The following is a 17,482-nucleotide window of genomic DNA, read 5'->3' as shown; positions in this document are numbered from 1 at the left end:
ACCCTTATGGTCAATAAAAGTGCACAGAAAACGTTAGTGTAGATATGATAGAGTTCTCAGAGCATTCACACTGTTTTGCAAAAGACAGTCTCCAAAATCTTGGCAGAAGATAATTCTGAAACACATTTGAATTACCCTCAATCACCCTATATAATCTGAAACCCAGGGCAAAAAATACAAACCTGGCAATTGCTATGACTGAAACTGTCATTGATGCTTAAGGGAAATTAAAGCAAGAAGTCTAATTTCTTCCTTTATGTTACGTTATAGTAAAATATTTGACAGCATTGTACAATGAACAGCTTGCTTGAGAAGAAGATATGATAAAATGCAATAGTGATGTCAAAATAGCATCTATGAATCTAAAAGCCAGAAAAATTTTAAAAGGAAGTTCAAGTCTATGAACCCCTGTAATTAGAGCCAACTCAAAAGGGAGGAAATTAGATTTTAAGGAAATTATTTTGAGTCTAATGAGTTAAGAAGAAATGTTTTCTGAACATTTCTTTTACATCAGAAATCTCATTTAGAAATATATTCATGCCCAGTTCCATCTTCAGAAAGAAACATAAAAATTCCCCATAGATGTTTAAACTCTGTAAGGATACTAAATTTGGAACTCACAAGAGATAACTTTAAAACATAGAAATCCAAGGATTTTAATTTAGAAGAGAACTAAAGTATGGTCATAACATGATATTTTGTATCTGAAATTACAGATTATGTTTTATAAAAATAGATTTTGATATATTTCTCATTATGTCATTGTTTCAACAGTATATTTATAGGTTCAAAGTGTTCCCAATTTTATATGACAATGTGTTTAATATCATTTGAATATAAATGAATAACTTTAAAAAACTGAAAAATATTAGCCACTGAACACATGCATAGAAGTCATAAGTTATTATACATTAATGCTGCAATAATGTCAAAACATTCAAAATTCAAACTGATTTCAGAGTCAAATAAAAATTGTTTTAATTGAATAATCCCATGTTGAGTTCTAAATTATAGCATCATGTTGGAAATTTATAGCATCATACTGGAAATTTAGAAGAAAATTATCAGGCCTATGTATTACAATCTGCCTTTTCAATGTGATTCTGCATTTACAGTATGGAAACCACATTCCATTCAGATCACTTCAATATCATATTAGTCTGCCAAGTGAGTGCACAATCACAAAGGTCAAAAAAAGACAAGAGTCAAAATGGGATGGAAATGTTAATAACAGTCTGTAAATAGTATAATTTACATTGCAGACAAATGAAAAAGTTATTTCATAAATGTAAGAAGACAGGGCAGGACTATGTTCAAAATGTAAGTGGACTATGGGGAAAGATGGATTGCCAAGAACCAGAGAGTAAAGTTAAGAGTTCAGCAACTTATTCACAGATGCCTGACTTCTGGATAAAGGTTACAGGTCTGAAAAGAGTCTCCCAGTATTTCTCAAATTTTAATGTGCATAAAAATCACTGGGGAACTTGTTAAAATACAGACTCCTTGGACTAGACTCCAAGAAAAGAAGAAATAAGTCCTTCTTATGAGCTCCATTCTTATAATTTCTTTCAAAATTATATTGGAAAAAACACATTGTAATTGAAGATTACAATCAGTTGGCTTGTGTTTATTTGGGGTCAAATTAATTCCTTATTTCAATGTTATTTTTCTGGTCCCAGAGTTTTTGCATTCTATGAACTTGTCTAATAACATTCTCAAAAGAATATTCACACTGTTGTAGTGAACGTTTAGAAATAATAGAGGCCTCATGTTCAATTTATACTCAAGTGGGTCAATGGATGAAACAATCACATCATAACAGCAGAGCCTCTGGAATTCACAGCAATTTATGCGAGCTGTAGAATGGTCACTGGACATCTTTAACGTAATTTCAGAATTAGGAGGTAGTTCATACATGGGAACTCCTAGAAATAGCTGAGGGAAATAATCATGGCTTGAGACAGGATCAACTACACAATTTGTGGGGCCTAGTGCAAAATGAAAATGCAGAAGCATTGTTCAAAAATCATTAAGAATTTCAAGACAGAGACAGCAGAGCTTTAAACCAAGCTTGTGGTCTTGCTAATAGGTTCCGTGCTTATGAAGCTGGCCTGCCTGGAGAAGATTCATGCTTAAGTAGGTAGGAGATGGCGAATGTGATGTACTTATTACTAACACACGAGATTCTGACTGAACATGTATAGTTCTATTAAGCCCTCTGTTCACTTAGTATGATATCTACTTGAAACATTTAAAAAATATTTTTCTGGTTTTTTGAAATTATTCTTTTATTAAAAACTTCAAATAGCTGATGTGCTAAGAGCAAATTGTTATAAATATAATGAATATAAAAATATTATAAATTTGGTGAAGAGCAATTTATCTTTCTTTCTTTTAAGAATCATAATGTTGGTGTCTTATGTAAGAAATCTTTGCTGAAGTTCACGAAATTTTCTTCTAAAAGTTTTATAGTTTTACACTTTAAAATTGGGACTAAGATCCATTTTGAGTTAAGTTTTACGAAGTATGAATTGCGCTTCATTCTATTACATATGGATATCCATTTGTTCCACCAATTACCTCTACGCATTTGCAAAAATCAGGTATGCATATATGCATAGGTCTATTTCTGTACTCTCTGTTTTATTCCATTGGTCTATCTGACCATCTTGAAGTCAATGCAAAACTGTTCTGATTACTCAAAAGTCAGGGAAAGATTTGAAATCAGGTATTAGTCTCCAACTATGTTTTTTTTACAAATTTGTTTTGACTGTTTTAGGCCCATTATGTTTTCATATGAATTTTAGCACCAGCTTATTCTTTTTTCTTTTTGCATGGGCAGACACTGGGAATTGAACCTGGCAGGCAAGAAACTCTGCATTCTGAGCCACCGTGGCCTGCCCCAGCTCATCCATTTTTACAAAAAAAAGGAGCATTGAGTTTTGAATAGCATCAATATCAATTCCCAATTTGAATGAGATCAACACATCAATATGGGTAGAACTAACATCTTATGTTAGTTAATTCTACCTAGGAAGTTCATAGATTCACTTTATCAATGTAGTATGCTCACTTTTCTTGCTACTTGGCCGAGAGATTTTAAAGATCTTTTCAAGTGTTTCTTCTACACTATTTGACATGATTGTATGGTTTTTCCTTTTTAGTTTATTAATATAGTGAATTGCATTGTTTTTTCCATATGTTATACTAACCTGTATTTTTGAGATAAACCCCACTTGCTCATAATGTATTACCCTGTTTTGTATATTGTTCAATATCATTTAAAATTGTGTTTTAGAAATTCTTCCTCTATATCCATGAGGGTTTTATTTTGTGGGTTTCCATTCATTCAATGCTTTCATATAGTTTTGGTATTAGGGTAATGGTAGCCTCACAAAATGAGTTGTAAGTATTCCTTCCAGCTAAATTTTCTGAACAAGTTTCTAAAGAATTTATATTACCTGAAAGAGTTGGTAGAATGCACCAGTGAATTTATCTGGTGAGTTTTGTATGAAGATCTTTATTTTCAAATTCTTTATTTGATTTAGTGCTACTCTGGTGATTAGTTTCTTATCACATGAGTTTTGTTAATGTGTCTCATGGAATTTGTCCATACCATGTAAGTTGTCCAATTTACTGGTATAAAGTTGCTCATAACGTTCCATTATTATACTATAGCCCATTATTGGTCATTTGTTTTCTGATTACTTTGGCTAGACTTTGTGATAGTTAATTTTATGCCTCAACTTGGCTATTTATGGTGTTCAGCTACTTGGTCAAACCCGACAAGGTTACCCCCTAGTGGTATTTCATAGATGACATTAGTATCTAGAATACGTTCATTGTAAATAAAGGAGATTGTCCACAATGATGTGGGGTGGGCCTTATAGGATCAGGTGGATGTATTAAGATATGAACTGAGATTTCCAGACATGGGTCAGAATTTTGCCACAGGTCTATACCATCCACTCTTTCCTGAGTTTCCAAACTAAGGAATTCAGATTCAAGATTTCAGCATCTCTTTTAACAGAATTTCCAGCTTCCAGTCTGCCCTACAGAATTTAGTCTTGCCAGCTACTATAATCAATTATTTCCTTATAATAATCTCATTAGATATATATATACATACACATACATATGCATACATATATTCATAAATATACCTGCATATCTACACATACACATGCATATCTATATCCTTTGGTGTCTTTCACTGAAGAACACTGACTAATAGTGGTTGTATTAACTTTATCAACATTTACAAAGAAGCAGCATTTTTCACTATTGTTTTATATATTATTGATTCCTTCTCTTATCTGTATTATTCTTTTTTTCCCCTTAGTTTAGATTAAATTTATTCTTCATTTTCTAGTTTTTAAGGTGGAAGTCGGCCAAATTGACTTGAGACTTTTTTTCTCCTCCTTTATTTCTAAACATAGGTATTAGGGCTACTAATTGTCCCTCAGTACAGCATTAGATTCAAGGCACTCCATGTATTTTCATTTTTTATTTGGCCAAAATTCTTCAAAACTCAAAGTTTAAGTTTGATTTTTCTTGAGCCATGCATTATTGAAAAGTATACTATTTAGATTCTTAACATTCGAGATTGTCTGGGGAATCTTCTATTGATTTGTAATTTATTTTCATCATGGTAAAAGAACATTCTTCTTTATTATTTTGACCTTTTAAAACTTACTGAAAGTTGGGGGTGCCAGGGTGGTTCGCTGGCAGAATTCTCGCCTGCCATGTGGGAAACCCGGGTTCGATTTCCAGGCCACGCAATTTCCAAAACAAACATACAAGTAAAAACAAACAAAAACCAACCAAACAAACAAACAAAATTCAACAAATGGTGCTGCAATAATGCGATACTCACATGGAAAAATAATGAAATGTGACCTTCAATTCAGCATACAAAAAAAAAACCTTATTGAGGATTGTTTTATGATTCAGGATACGGTTTCAATCAATGTTCCATGAGTATTTGAAAATAATGTGTACTCTGCTGTTGTAAGGTAAATTGTCTTTTAAGTGTTAGTTTGATCATTATTAATTTTTTAAGTGTTCAAATCTTCAATAACTTTACTGATTTTTCTACTTATCAATCATTGTTGAGTTATTAAAATATTCTAATATAATTTTGGACATCTTTATTTCTCCTTTCAGTTCTGCAAGTTTTTACTTCCTGTTTTGGAAGGTTTCTTATGGGATCTTGGACATTTGGCATTATAATTCTCTCCTGATGGCTGACTCGTGGTCATTAAGCAATGACTTAATCCTTGATATTATAATGTATTTTCAATCTGCTTTGTCTGAAAATGTTATAGCTACACTAGCTTTTTTTTATTAGTGTTAGCAGTTTGTGTCTTTTTTACCATCATTTAACTTTTAATATATTTGCATGTATATATATTTATACATATATATATATATTTAAAGTGCAATTTTTGTAAGTAGCATATAGTTATTCTTTGCTTTTTTTATCCGATCTGACAACCTTATCCTTTTAATTTTGATTTAAGACCATTTACATTTAATGTGATTATTAATGCATTGAATTTTGATTCTATCTTGCTATTTGTTTTGCATATGTCCCTTCCACTATTTGTTTATTTTTCCTACCTCCTTTTGGATTAATTGTACAACAAGAGAGTCTAACCATAATATATTTCTATTTCCTATTCTAGCTTTTATGCTAAAATAATAGATCCACTGTAAAATATGTTAAAGGATTTCCTGCCAGCCAAAGTAAAAGGACACTAGTTGAAAAAAAATGGATATACACAAAGGAATACAGAAAAGTAGAAACTTACATAAATAAGTTTATATGAGGTTTCAATGTAGTGTTTTCATTTCTCAAAAATGAGCCATTTCTCCAGAGTTGTATGGCATAATGAGAATGTAGAAAATATGAACAGAGGGGTAGAATCTGTGGAAAAGTCAACTCTTTTTTCTGATTCACCTCCATAACTTCAAATATCCTAATTGTTATATATATATTAAGACTCCTCTGTATCATTGACTTCTGAGACTGGCTTATCAAAACAGGTTGCACAATAACACTTAGAAACGTATGAATGAGCAGTTCTCAGCACAATCATAATTTATTCCAAGTAAGTACACACTTAAATTTATTATAATAATTTATCTCCTGTAACCATTTTCCATTTCTAAAATCTATAATTTCTAAATATTTTAGCTATGTACGTGTATCTAAATACTAAAAATAGAGGATAATAAATAAAAAATTAGTTTAACAACACGGTTGCATTCTAACACAATAGCAAACACATGCTGTTTATTATTTAGCAACATTCAAATGTAAGACATATTCAATTACAGCCTAGATGACAGTTTTAAGTTTAGAATGGAAAAGTATGTCATTTGTAAATTGTTGTTAATAAAGCTGTTAACTCATTCTTAACTTAGTAGTGTACTTATATGGACTTAATTTTAAAATATTGATAAGAAAAAGTAATCACTTCTAAATTGACCATTTTAGGAAACTCCTCTGCTTCTTGATGCTTTGTTTCTTTTAGTAAATTGTCTGATTGGTTAAATTGCAATACATCACAGCTGATCTGCTTATATTAAGGCAAACCATGACATGTCTTTACTATTTCTGAAAATAAGCAACTTGTAGGTCAAGAAATATCTCAAAGCAAGAAAATATAGGACTTGAGCAGTTGTACATTGAAAGTATGCCCCTCATTAATGAGTGAATAGATCATAATTTGGCTACAATAGAAAGTGTAAAAGATTAACATTTGCTATACAGTGATTATAGTTCCCTTTATTGAATTTGTGTGGACAGAATATGTAATGGTCAAATTTACAGGGTAATAAATGGTTCACAAATCCAAAACTCAACTTATTGTGGCTTCCCCATTTGCAGAATTAACTATTTTACCCTATACTTCTTCACAAATATTAGGTAGAATTAATCAGAATATATTTACTGTATTCAGAAAATTTTCAAAAGCAGTGTAGATGCTATGTACGGGGAACACTGAGATTCTGGAGCTAATGAATTTAAAGCAAACATGAGGTCTTTAATATTTTTCAGCTTGTCAATGAGAAAGTCATATATCCTGGGCTCTAACTTTTCTTACTTGCATTTCTATATCTCTCAGTTGCCCCCTGTTTATGAAAACTCTTCATCTTCTATAAAAGAAAATTAAATTAGTTCAACACAATTAGACCATCACAAAATCAGCTGGGATACATACTGCCACTTTCCAATTTTAGGTGATTCTAAACGATGCCTTTAGTGAATTCACAAAATTCCCCAACACAAGTATTTTCCTCACCACTTTGTAATTTACAGATTTATCATTTCCACTTTTCCTAAGGAGCTTTCCTTATCCTGTTACTGTCAAACATGTTTGTCATTTTTTATAAACATAGTTATATTCAGTTTCCTTTGAATATTTATTATTTCCTAAGTGGGAGTATTCTTAGTAATGCTTGCTAGATTTCTATTTATTTTTAACTTGAGTATTTTACTCCTTCCTGGGTATATCAAAGTGGATTTTAAAATTGTGACTAGAGAATTTTTTTCTATAAAGACTGTCAGTTTCAATATGTAACACCAACTGCAATATATACCAAATGATTAATGAATATGTCAAATTGGAAATAAGTAAATTGCCATAATAATTAACATATTAAGTTCAATAAAATATGAGAGTTAATTGTTCCTCCCAGTGTGCACTCAATGCATTAATTGCTCATTTCAGTGTCTGTCTCATCATTCTATGAACATTTCATAAACAATTCCATTATCATCTCTTCTTTCATCTTTTTATTCCTTGCGAAATGACCGGTGCAGGAGACCAAGAAAAACATTTGTTGAGTACAAGGAAGCCATTGTTTTTGTCTTTAGCTATCTGGGAAACAGCTTAGCAGAATATTTCCAAGGAATCCATATTCTAATTAAGATTTTCAAAGTCTGTGACACCATACTTCTTTGATTTGTCCCATATCTATGTTAAAATCACCCACAGCAGGTTAGAGAGTTGTTTGTTAAAGATATTGCCTCCAGTAATATTACCCAGTAATAAAATTAAGAAAATATTTTAAAGGAGAAAGATGGGAGGGTAAACTACAATTTCTCGTTAGACAAAATTAAGTGCCACTAATCAGCAAAATATAAAGGAAAATGGAGAAAGAATTGTACCAGGGAAAGCCCAGCAGTATGAAATGACTAAAATAAGGATGATTCGGCTCCTAGATTGAGAAATCTGTCAGGGAAAAAAACAAACAAACATGAAATATGCATACCTAGGCTTTCTGAGGGAAAAAACTATAACACATGCATAACTAAGCTTGCAAGAAAAAGAAAGAAAAGTTGCTAGAAATGAAGAAGAAAGTGAAAACCAAGCTGCACAGGTGGACAATAGTGTACATTCCACAAACTGCTGGTGCAGCAGTCATGGGTCTGATATATGTCACCCAGAGGAAGCAGAGTTGAAGAGAACTTCCAAAACTTGGTTTATATCTTAGATGCTTGCATAAAATTTGTAACAACACAACACCAAAAAGTACTCATCAGAGCAGAAAGCAAACAAGATGTGCATTTGCTTTAGTTCTGCTGGACTGGGAAAATTTTTGAAAATACATAGCCATAAATTCAAGCTCACAGGTTTTAAATTTATTTTATCTGTGCCATAGGAAAGCCAAGGGCTAAAATTTGGCTGGGTATATTACTGAGGTTCCAGGCAGGATTAGGGACACTGTCCAGGATGTAGCCCATAGATCATATCTCTCAACCTCTGTGCTGGTTTGAAATGATGTATGCACCCTAGAAAAGCCATGTTTTAATCCTAATCCCATGTTGTAAACGCAGTCGTTTCTTCTAATCCCTATTCAGTATTGTATGTTTGAAACTGTAATCAGATCATCTCCCTGGAGATGTGATTTAATCAACAGTGGCTGTTAAACTGGATTAGGTCGTGTCTCCACCCATTTGGGTGGGTCTTGATTAGTTTCTAAAGTCCTATATAAGAGGAAACATTTTGGAGAATGGAGGAGATTCAGAGAGAGTAGAACAGAATGACAGCCACGAGAAGCAGAGTCCAACAGCCAGCAACCTTTGGAGATGAAAAAGGAAAATGTCTCCCGGGGAGTTTCATGAAACAGGAAGCCAGGAGAAGCAGCTAGCAGATGACGCTGTGTTCACCATGTGCCCTTCCAAATGAGAGAGAAATTCTAACTGTGTTCGCTATGTGCTATCTCATTTGAGAGAGAAACCCTGAACTTCATCAGCCTTCTTGAACCAAGGTATCTTTCCCTGGATGCCTTTGATTGGACATTTCTATCGACTTGTTTTAATTGGGATTTTCTCGGCCTTGGAACTGTAAACTAGCAACTGATTAAATTCCCCTTTTTAAAAGCCATTCCATTCCTGGTGTATTGCATTCCAGCAGCTAGCAAAGCAGAAAACCTCCTATGTACCCTGTTGGTTGGAAGAACTTAAAATGATAAGATTTATATTTCCCAAACTCTTTTTGTTTGTGAGGATTTTAATGTGAGTTGGGTTTCCCCAATTAAAAGCACTTTCATGAGGTTTGGGAAAAAAAATATGTCAATAGAGGAAATCATCCTGATACTACAGCTGCTGGAATGCAAGGTTGTGACACTGTTGAAGACAAGTGAGGTGACTAGAATTAGCATTCCAGTGTCCAGCTGTCAGCCTCATCAGGACCAGAGGCAGGGGCTGCATACAGGCTCCAGGTCCCAATAGCTAATCATCCGTTTCATGGATGTGGTAAGAGCAGCAATAGCTTTCTGGTGGTTAGAACCGTGAAGGATCTGAGACTTTACCCTACTTGCAAATGAGCAAGTTCATCTGCCACAGCTTCATTTCATAGATGCTGGAAGAACACATCCATCTCCTGGATCAGAGGCAAAGGACTTTATTATTCACGGCATAGCAGAAAACACAAGTTTCATGTTCACATCAGACACCTTAGCCATTCAAATCCCACTGTGCAACAAGAGACACCCACAAAGATGCTGCAACCTCCCTTAATAGAAATCACAAATGAGTCTGGTCAATAATAGGGCTACAATGACCTGCCCCCTTTTCTCAAAGTGAGCCATCCCTAAGAAGTTGTTCATCTCCAGAGCTTCCTCTGAGATTGGCTAGGGTCTCTAGTGCAACCCAATTGCATGTTAACTTCTTTCTCTGTGCAGTCCTGATTCCCTCATTGTTTATGGGTGGTTTTTAGTGCACCTGTAAACAAGTCTCTATGCAAAAATTCTGTTTCCCAGGAACTCAACTTAAGACATATAATGTAGCAGATAGGAACAGAAGCCATTCTAGGTATTTCAAGCACATATACCTAATGCAGGCATTGAGGAATTAAAAATTATGAGGAGCATTAGAGAAGTAAAAGACTGTGGCCACCTCTGGACTTTTACATTGATTAAGGCTGGTCTGATTTCTGTTTTAGTTTGTTAATGCTGCCAGAGAGTAATATGCTAGAAATGGAATGGCTCAATTAAAGGGAATTTATTACGTTAAAAGTTTACCGTTCTAAGACCATAGAAATGTCCCTGTCTAGGCATCTGCTGTCTTTGTTGGCATCCCAAGCATCTCCAAGCATCTCTGTTGGCTCTGAAGCAACTGTTCTCTAAGCACCTGCATCTGAGGTTTCTCAAAAATGGTTCCCCTTTTAACAGACACTAGTTAACTAATTAAGACCCACCTTGAATGGGTAGAGTCACATCTCTATCTAATCAAAAGGTCACCCCCACAACAGGGTGTGTGCCATCTCCATGGTAACAATCCAATCGTTGTTTTCCACCCTAAACAAGAGGTCTGGCCCTACAAGATTGGTTCAGGATTAAAACATAGCTTCTCTTGGTGTACACGATAGTTTCAAACCAGCCCACTTTCCAATATAATAGTGATGGTGTTTCTCTCAGGATAAAGCTTCAGCAAGTTGGTTGCAGCCCATTATAAAAAATTCGGGATCTCTAAGCTGTGTTCTCCAAGTTGGGTTCCTCAACTGTAGGGCAAATCTTCACATACACAGTGGCCAGTGGTCACTTAAATATCACCTGAGATCACACAGAATAAAGTACCCACTGAATCAGATTTTCCCTGGATGAAGTAGCTGCTGTGATAGAACACTGAGTTAGGCATGAGGATTCCAAATACCGAGTAGAATATCGTGTGCTCCAGGGTTCATATGAGCATCTGAGGATGCCAAAGAGGTTATATGACTGCCCCCAATGATATCTAAGCTTCTACAGATACAGGGCTGATATAACCAACAATCAGTTTCAGAGTTTGATCCAACAGGTTGCTTAATTACAGCATTAATTAAATGTTTAACTTCTACATTTCCTACATAAAAGGTAGAGTACTAAAAGGGAAGAAAGGAGTCTCTGAAAATTAGAATGGACCCATTTAAGGCCATCAAATACACCATACGGAGCATCTGTTGTCAACAGAATCAGTCCTATCTATATCTAATCAACTGCTTCTACCTTGCTTAGGGATATCGCAATAAATTCACCCAAAGTGCTTACTTCAAAAGAGCATGCCAGATGTTTTTGTGTCCCCCACTCCTTCCACTCCAGCATGTCCTGAATAGACAAGTACAAAAGCTGATAGAGGAAGAGATAAGGAACCCTCAAAAGAATGGCAAGATGTTTCAATTTATATCGGCAGGAATTTGGACAATATGTGGGGGAATGGTTTCTAAAAGTGATGGACTAGAGAGAAAGGAAAATAATTTTATATCAGGCCACATTTATCAATGTGGGTATACTTAGCACTTGAGATTTATTAGGCTAGTTTCAGCATATGATGTTGATTTCTTTGCTTTTTGTTGACAGAAGCCAGGATACTCGGCAGTGCCGTATAGTCAATAGGCTTGAGAGTTCTAACCTTCTCTGATAGAATGCAAATGATGGAATAAAACACACAAGGTGATAATAAAGTTAGAGTGGTTGTATCTTACACTACATACTCAAGCTCTTTAATGATGTCCCCTTAAAGACCGAGTATAAGATATTTGTAAAGGCATTGTTGAGCTTATAACTGGCATCCTTGCAAAGTAGCATGATTGCTGCCAACAGCAGAGATCAAATACAAATTCCTGGTATGGCACCTGATATGTTAACAGGGACCAACGAGTTACCTGAGAAAGGTTGATATCTTCAGTCTCATTCCATCAAGGAGTTGGCAGCAATTTTCCACACCAGAATAGACATTAATCTGGCCATGCATTTACCTTTCCTGTCAGCAATATTTCTGGATTTGTCACTTTCTTTGAGCTCACCAAATGGCTTATTTACTATTTTTCGTCCCCCACACTAGTACTTCTTACCAAATGACTCGTTTTCACATAAGAGTAGCAAGCAACGTGACTATGAAATTTACTGGTCTTGCTGTGGACCTCAGTACCCAGAAGCTACTGGTGGTACAGAACAGTGCACTGGTTTATTCTGCTGAAACTCCGTTATACTGCCAGCTGGAAGGAACAGCATCTTGTGAGTTAATGGTGCTGTACTACAAAATGAGACAAATATTGTAAATTGGCGACTGGCATATGATATGGTTCTCTTGAATCCCAGAGCAACAGGGAACAAAGAGGTAGAAGTCTGAGAAGCACTTCTCACTATTTCACTTAATAGCATATCAACATTTTACTCACTCTTCCTGCAACTTTAAGTTCTGCCACTTTAGCATTCAAGTATTCAATCCCACCAGGGCACAAAAAAATGCCTCCATTGAACTGGATGTTTAAATTGCCACTTGAAATCTTCCTGCAACTGAAATAAGAAGCAAATAGGGGGACTGATTATGATTATCAAGAGACCAACCTTACAGGAAGGAAGTTGCATGTCTGTAACTCAAGAGATCCTCTAGACGGCCTAATAGTAATTTCTTACCTATTTGTAAATACTGTTGGAAGAATGTAACAATCTAATTCAGGCAGAATCACTAATGAAATCAGAACCTTCAGGAATGAAATTTGGGCTCCCCCTACTGGGAACAGAATTCTAACGGCCGGGGCGTTGACCAAGAGTTGAGAAAATACCAAATGATGCTTTAGTTCCTAAGTATCAGACAATGGGTTGGCTTAACAACAGGAACTTATTTGCTCACAGTTTGACGCCAGAAGGTTTAACTTTCCCCTGGAGATGGTACCTTCTGGTGGATGGCAGTCTTTGGGTTTCCTTGGCTTTTCTAATACGTGACAGTGCACATGGCAGCAACTTCTCCTTTCTCTTCTGGGTTTCATTGACTTCCCACTTCTGGCTGTTCCCAGTAGCTTCTCCCTCCCTCTGACTTTCACTCTGCTTATAAAGAACTCCAGTAATCCAGATGAAAATCCAATTGGACTTACTGGGACCACATCTTGGAGAGCTCTTATTTTGCAAAGGGCCCACACCCACAGGACTAGAGGTGCCTGGAAATGCCCTGTAGGGGACATGATTCCATCCCCAACAATTGAGTAGCAGAAGAAGGGTGTTATAACCTGATGTCAGTGCCATCAGTTGAAAGTTGCAAACTGCAGAAGCTACCCATGTGTTCTGCCTTGCTCTATTCTGTACCTAAAGTAAATATCCTTTTTGTTAATGTGTCTTTCTCCAATGATATTATATAAGGTCTGTAGGTGGTGACTAACCTTCTGATTTAGATTTCAGGTTATATTATATTTGGAATGGTTGTAACTGAGTTAGCAGTGGAGTTCATATCATATTGAGATGCGTTCCATGACTAAGGGAAATCAGGATTGCTCCTTCTGGGTATACAGATTTTATAGTAAGTGAGGTTGCTGCATTACACTACAGGAAAAGAATTAACTCTGGAAGTTGGAAAGACCAAAGGGAAGAAATGGAGAGAGGGTCTTTATCTCTATGTGGTTCATGTTTTTTCATTTCTTACGAATATGAATAAACGCAAACCAAATCTGGCAAAATGCTAATGTCTATTTATATGGTAATAAGCAGATGCATGTGGTTTACATATTTTTCTATACCATTTATATTTTTCAAAATGAAATAAAATGAAAATACAGTAAGTTTGACTTCATGCTTATTTTGTCACTAAACTTGCATGTGTAAATATTTGGATATGGAGGCAACAATACTTAAATGATGAAGTATTGTAGATTCTTTCAGCTAGAATTAGGGCATTATTAAAGCACTTTAATTTCTAAAGAGAAAAAAGCCCGTGAATGTGAATGAGAGCAGAATTTAGAAAGGTTCTATTCACTCAAAGACAATGAAAGAATAAAGAAAATGTTTGCATAATAACAACATGCAATTGAATCAAACTGGGACGAACTTCAAGGACAACAAGATGACTTTGGGTGTGATGTAATATTGTCAGTTTCAGAAGCACTTTAGATGGTTTGAGGAGATAAGAGTCTAGTACACACTTTGAGAAACCAATTATTAAGGTATTTTCACAGACTAAAGATATTATTATTATAACTTACTCCAGAAGTAAAAAATACTCATTTCAATTAGGAAAATGCTGTCTCTCCTTGGAATGATATTATGTGCTGCTCCCCATGAACCTTTAAATATTCTTTCTTATTCATCACTCACTGAGCAACATCTCTTGAAAGCAGTGAGATGCTGAGATGATTTTGTAATTCAGGGTTCTCAGTAACCCCTCAGATATGTCTTTTTTACTTTGATCATGTGCAAGGATAATTTTATTTACAGTTTAATAATATTCATCTATGGCAAACTGTATAGGCTCTGTTCTGACTTAATATACTTAATGTGTGTCCTAATACAGGCATGAATAATTAAATCTCATGCTGCAGGGCATAAGCCGACTGCTAGAGGGTTTTTGAGAAGGTATTTCTCCTCTGTGCACAAGACTGTGTAACGGAAAATTAAAGAGAAAGAGAGAGACAGAGAGAGAGGGGGAAAGAGAGAGAGAGGAGAGAGTGAAAAAGGAGATAATCTGCTGCTCATTACCCTATAGGTATTGAAGTAAGGCACCACTCTAAAATGATACATTCTAGACATTTCTGTAAAGTGTTACCCAGTGTACTCTACACAAATAAATCAGAGACGGTGATTTTTTCCTTAAAATCAGTTATAAAAACAATCCATTATTTCAGTGTTTGTTATTTTCTTAAGTGATATGTCTCATTTCATTATCTTGTCTTTAAAGTGCTACTTTTAGGTTGAAACTGAGTATTAAGAAATCGACATTGAATTTGAACAAAATTCCCCGTAACTCCCATATCTGCTCAAGTGTTAAGTTCCCTAGTCAATGTTTTAAATGCACATACAAATTTTTTCATGTAATAGATTAAAATAAAGGTCTTCAAAAGCATTGTTTCTTTAACTGATGAGTCCTAAATTGAATTAAAGGATCTTGGTGTATTTAAATTGACAAAATTTTAAACTTTGTTGTAAAATAATCACTAGAAAGATTCATTGTTTTAGACGTTATTTCATGCATATATTATATCCCTCTGATTTCTTCTTTTTTGCTAAAATAAGAACTGTATTTTCCTTGAGTGAAACCTAACATTAGGTTGATTAAGCTGAAAAGTTCATTTTTATCCCTGCCCTCTAAATAAACTTAACTTTCGGAAGCATCCTTGTTCTTTAATGATGAATATTTAACCGGTCCACTCTAATGCCAGCATTTCAAGGACTAGTAATGTTGAGGTTTATATATCAAAGTGCCACCAAAGTACTCTTAACAAGCAAAGTCTCCATTAGAGTAGATCAAAAGTGACATAGCATAATGGATCACAGGGAAAGTAGGAGTTCAAAGGGCCACTGGGGGAGGACCCTTTGCTAATGTAGCAGAACAGAGTCAGATATTCAATCAGTACAATTTAGTTCTCATTTATATCTGATCTGGCCTGGCATTTGGTTCATCAAAGGGCCAATTTGAAAAGTGATTCTCTCCTTCAGTGCACAGAAACCAGATAAATCAAACAATATACAGAAAATGAACCTCAGCCAATCTTTTGTGTTTGTCCTCGCAAAGGTAAAATACGAGGTGGGAAACATGCGCTCACATTTTTCCCCGTGAAGTCAGGCAATTAATAAAGTAGTTACACTATTTCTTTATTTCTAATGAGGGCACTGTAAAAAAAAAAAAAAGTACTCCATTTATGATTTAACAAACCGTAGAGTTGTTGGTAACAATTCGGTAAACAAGAGTTCATTTAGAGCTCTGGACCTACTTGCCCACAGATCTTGTAAAGAATATGTCTAATATGAAAATAGAACCAGAAAATAAATTATTTAAGGGTCTGTCTATCCTTATCATATTCTTAAGTAGATAAATTTACAAGGACATATACTTTCATAAGGTCTGAACAGTGTTCAGTAATCAATCTGAGGAACTCAGAATTTAATCCTAATATATTCTTAATACACTTGACATTTCAAACAAGTGGCCAACATATATTGAAAAATTATTTTTGAGGCCAGGGTATTTTTAGAAATTTAATTTAATTCTAATTTTTAAGAATTGGGGATTTCTTATCAAGATGAAGAATTTTCACTTCTCTTAAAAAATTGAATTATTTGAACACCATTGACTTTGTTTTTTGAAAGTTAGATAACTCTCAGTTGTGGAACCATCTGGTTCTGGTGCCTTTATCACTGTTAACCTCTAATCTTCTTTCTAATTTTTAGTATAGGGTTTGGGAAATAAGTTTTTCAATTGTGTTTGAGTTGATTTGGGAAATCCGTATTTTTCTAGGAAATCATTCATTTTGTCCAAACACTCAAACTGCCCCAAATGAATTGCCATAAGAATCACTTCACAATCTTTTTCCTATCTCCTGGTTATTTGATATTCTTTTTCACATATTTTATTTGTCAGGCTTATTAAGGGGTTGTATGTCATTTAAAGAAACAGCCTGTGGATTTATTTACTGTTCCTCAAAGACATATTGCCTTCGTATTAAGTTATTATTTTAATTACTTTATTAATTCCTAATTCCTATTTTTTATTCGACTGATTTCTTTTACAGTATTTAAGTTAAATACTTATGTCCCTGATTTTTCAACTTCCTTGACAACTAGAGTTTTTTAAGGCTATAAGTTTTCCTCTTACTGTTCCAGTTTCCCATTAATAACCACCAGGATCAATATGCTCATCTATATTACTTATCCAGTTTCCACATTTATTTAAATTTGCAACTGCTGGACATCAACTTGTGGCATCTCACAAGCCCAGCATATTAAATATATAAATATGCATCTTTAGGTCTCAGGATCAGGTTAAATGCAACCCATAATTGTTCAATCCCAGGACACATAAAACTTTTTAGTTTTTTAAGAAAAGGAAAAATACACAAATATCTTCACTTACCTACTCTCAGGGGACAATCAAACACACTTAGGAACCAAGTACTCAAGATATGCTTCTGTATATACCACAAAGTAAATCTATATTTAATACAACATTCAACAGCAATTCTGAGGCCACCTCAAAGTAAGATTTTCATAAACTTACTAAATAGGT

The 17,482-nt window shown here is 34.6% G+C and overlaps 1 protein-coding gene across 7 annotated transcripts in view; it reads right to left on the bottom strand.

The window, feature by feature from the left end:
* FSTL5 (follistatin like 5) overlaps positions 1 to 17,482 on the bottom strand; it is an 875,733-nt gene that overhangs the window by 743,514 nt on the left and 114,737 nt on the right. The gene's annotated exons all lie outside the window — the stretch shown is intronic.

This window comes from Tamandua tetradactyla, chromosome 22 (genome assembly GCF_023851605.1).
Source record: "Tamandua tetradactyla isolate mTamTet1 chromosome 22, mTamTet1.pri, whole genome shotgun sequence".
Taxonomy (NCBI): Eukaryota; Metazoa; Chordata; class Mammalia; order Pilosa; family Myrmecophagidae; genus Tamandua; species Tamandua tetradactyla.
The sequence above is the reverse complement of the archived record's forward strand: the minus strand, read 5'-3'. Positions and strand labels throughout refer to the sequence as shown.